The following is a 3730-nucleotide window of genomic DNA, read 5'->3' as shown; positions in this document are numbered from 1 at the left end:
TCAAAATCCCTGCAATCTGCTGGCATAAAAATGACTGGAGAAATGGCCTTGCAAGATTATGTTTTTATTAACCAATTATTTTAAAGTGCATCAAATACATTCAAAGTACATTTAGTGCATTATTCTTATTTTCAGTAAAGCATTTTAACATTTATAACATGTCCACTTAATTTCTAACTGGAGACAAAACACTGAACACGAGTCCAGTGTTTAGTTGTCGGCTACATAAAGCCCCACTCAAAGTCTGTGAGATGTTTTATAAGGGTGGCTACGTGAGGATTTACAGTTGCTGCCTTTTTCTGGACCAGCTTCCTGGTCTTCTTGGACACCACCTTTCCCTGGCTAGCCTTTGTTCCCCTCTCAGGGTTAACGCCAATGAATCGCCTAAAAAAGAGAGAAAGCATATTAGATATTCTGTTGTGATTGAAGATTACTTGCAGTCGATACAGAACCCCCCTCACATTGTTATTTAGGAATATGCACTGCACAAATATTAATATCAATGTTAGGATATATGTGAGCCTATACCATAACCACAGCTGTAGATGAGTGAATGCTCTAAAACCCATTAAGACAAATTCAGAGAGGAAGACAATGCTAAAGCCTCCCCAATCCCTCTCTCTATTTATGTTTTCTCTCCATCTACGGGACCGTGTATTTACGCTGATGTTTCCTGCTTATACCCATTTAACATATCGTTACCTGCTCATTACCTATCTTCTCTGCATCCTGGGGTCACACTGGTGCTTCTTGCCTTTACCCATTCAACATATCTTTACCTGCACAATACCTACCTTCTCTGCATAGTGTGGTCATGCTGGTGCTTTCTACCTTTACCCATTCAACATATCTTTACCTGCACATTACCTACCTTCTCTGTATCCTGGAGTCAAGCTGGTGTTTCCTGCCTTTACTCATTCAACATATCTTTACCTGCACATTACCTACCTTCTCTGTATCCTGGCGTCTAGCTGGTGTTTCCTGCCTTCACCCATTCAATATATCTTTACCTGCACATTACCTAACTTCCCTGCATCCTTGGGTCACACTGGTGCTTCTTTCTTTCACCATACAACATATCTTCAACTGCACATACCTACCTTGTCTGCATGGCCTCGACCACACCTGCACTTCCTTCTTTCACCCATTCAACATACCTTCACCCGCACATTACCTACCTTCCCTGCATGGTGGGGTCACACTGGTGCTTCCTGCCTTTACCCATTCAACATATCTTCACCCGCACATTACCTACTTGCTCTGCATTCTCGGGTCAAGCTGGTGCTTCCTGCCATCATCCAGTCAACATATCTTTACCTGCAAATTACCTACTTTTTCTGCATCCTGGGGTCAAACAGGTGCTTCCTTCTTTGACCCAGTCAACATATCTTTACCTGCACATTACCTACCTTCTCTGTATCCTAGAGTCAAACTGGTGCTTCGGTCCCTAATAAGAAGGTACACAAAGGAACAGAAGAGTCATTGATTTAAGGCACACAATTGGGGAAATGACAAGTCAAATTCCTGAACAGAGGTGAGAAATATAAAATAAAATATCCTAACAGTATTTTAACAGTATCAAGAGGATTTACCTTTGAACAAATTCCAATGTCCGAGGACCTTCCTCTTGGTATTCCAAGTTGAACACATAGTAGGTGGCAAGAAGGGCAGCAAGCCCTGAGATTAAGCTAGGTTGGACGCCTTTGCAGATGACATCACCTTCCATGCTGATCATCCAACGTTTTATTGTGACTTTGTCACCAGCAACTGGTACAGTCAAGAAATGCAGTTTATGTTCCTAAACAGTATCCAATATGGGTAGCATTTTAAAAGTATTTGGAATGGCCACCTCACTCGCTCTCTCTTTCCTCTGTTTACATCTAGTCTCCTAAGGCAGTGGTTCTCAAATGGGGGTACGCGTACTCCTGGGGGTACTTGAAGGTATGCCAAGGGGTACGTGAGATTTTTTTTAAATATTCTAAAAATAGCAACAATTCAAAAATCCTTTATAAATATATTTATTGAATAATACTTCGACAAAATATGAATGTAAGTTCATAAACTGAACAACTAATCAAGTAGGCTATTCCATTCATTACCATAAAGCCAGAGTTTCCCCCATGCCATGATGGTTTGACTCTACCTGGCGGTGCCACACGGCACCAACTGTCAATCAACTATCCATGTAGAAAACAATGGAGGCTTGGTTAAAGCGTAGTGGACATGTTCCATAAATATTGATGTTAAAGATTTCTTTTTTTGTGAAGAAATGTTGAGAATGAAGTTCATGAATCCAGATGGATCTCTATTGCAATCCCCAAAGAGGGCACTTTAAGTTGATTACTTCTATGTGTAAAAATCTTTATTTATAATTGAATCACTTGTTTATTTTTCAACAAGTTTTTAGTTATTTTTATATCTTTTTTTCCAAATAGTTCAAGAAAGACCACAACAAATGAGCAATATTTTGCACTGTTATACAATTTAATGAATCAGAAACTGATGACATAGTGTTGTATTTTACTTCTTTATCTCTTTTTTTCAACCAAAAATGCTTTGCTCTGATTAGGGGGTACTTGAATTTAAAAAATGTTCACAGGGGTACATCACTGAAAAAAGGTTGAGAACCACTGTCCTAAGGCAGTGGTTCTCAACCTTTTTTCAGTGCTGTGAACATTTTTTTAATGCAAGTAGACCTCCATGTCTTCATAACAGGAATATCCTGAATTCTCAAGTTGCATATCACAATAGTCATCATCAGTGTTAATAACACAAGAGCTGCTTGGATTTGCTGTTGATCAAGTCAAACTTCGTTCAGTGTAGCCGTAGTGCTTCCTTGACGCGTGCGATGTGAAAGTAGACTTAACTGTAAATCTTTTTTCACATTGACTGAAGGGGCACGTAACTGTCCTACCTTCGGTAATATGACTTTTCAAATGCAGGAGAAGGGCCCGTATATCATCGCACTTCGCGCTACATGAGACAATATTACAAGGTAAACCTTCTGCGCTATAAATATCAGTCCTACTCTTGCCATATTTATGACGACGGCTGTGAGTTTTGAAGGCTGAGAAGTTGGAAAAAACTCTTGTGCATTTAGGGAAAGCACACTTAAACGATGCATTAGGCATACAACTATGACTTCGCATGTGTCTAACATACGCAAATACATTGCTGCAAGTCGTAGCACATATGTTGCAAGTTATCATCTTTTATGATGACTATGACAAAAAAGAAGAAAACTTAGCTAGCTAGCATGCGGCGGTACATGCGCGTGGTCAACGATAGTGTCTGTGATGCTGACTGTGACGCTATGTCATTTCGGACTTTATAAATATATATATAAAGTAATTCAAACAGAAAATGACACATCAAGGTACAAGTGACTCTTACCTTGTTATCAAAAACACACGATGCAGTAGGATGGATTTAGCAGGGTCGGCCAGGTGAAATGAAGCTCGGTTGGACGAATTGTGGGCGGACCCAAGAAACAAGTCCGAAAAATACTGAATTACACTGTAGGTTTTACAGTAACTTACTGCTGGTCGATATTTTTTGAAAAATGCAACAAAATTTACAGTACTTAACTGCATTTAAGAAGAACATGATAGGTTGATTGGCAACACTAAATTGGCCCTAGTGTGTGAATGTGAGTGTGAATGTTGTCTGTCTATCTGTGTTGGCCCTGCGATGAGGTGGCGACTTGTCCAGGGTGTACCCCGCCTTCCGC

General features: G+C 39.9%; 1 long non-coding RNA gene across 1 annotated transcript; it reads right to left on the bottom strand.

The window, feature by feature from the left end:
- Nucleotides 1-1289: 1289 nt before the first annotated feature.
- On the bottom strand, nt 1290-3486 carry LOC133635667 (uncharacterized). Its single transcript, XR_009822103.1, has 3 exons — nt 3394-3486; nt 1593-1767; nt 1290-1447 (listed from the first exon to the last, which is right to left on the bottom strand). It is a non-coding gene; the product is annotated as an uncharacterized LOC133635667 (long non-coding RNA).
- Nucleotides 3487-3730: the final 244 nt, after the last annotated feature.

Source organism: Entelurus aequoreus, linkage group LG20, assembly GCF_033978785.1.
Source record: "Entelurus aequoreus isolate RoL-2023_Sb linkage group LG20, RoL_Eaeq_v1.1, whole genome shotgun sequence".
Classification (NCBI taxonomy): Eukaryota; Metazoa; Chordata; class Actinopteri; order Syngnathiformes; family Syngnathidae; genus Entelurus; species Entelurus aequoreus.
The sequence above is the reverse complement of the archived record's forward strand: the minus strand, read 5'-3'. Positions and strand labels throughout refer to the sequence as shown.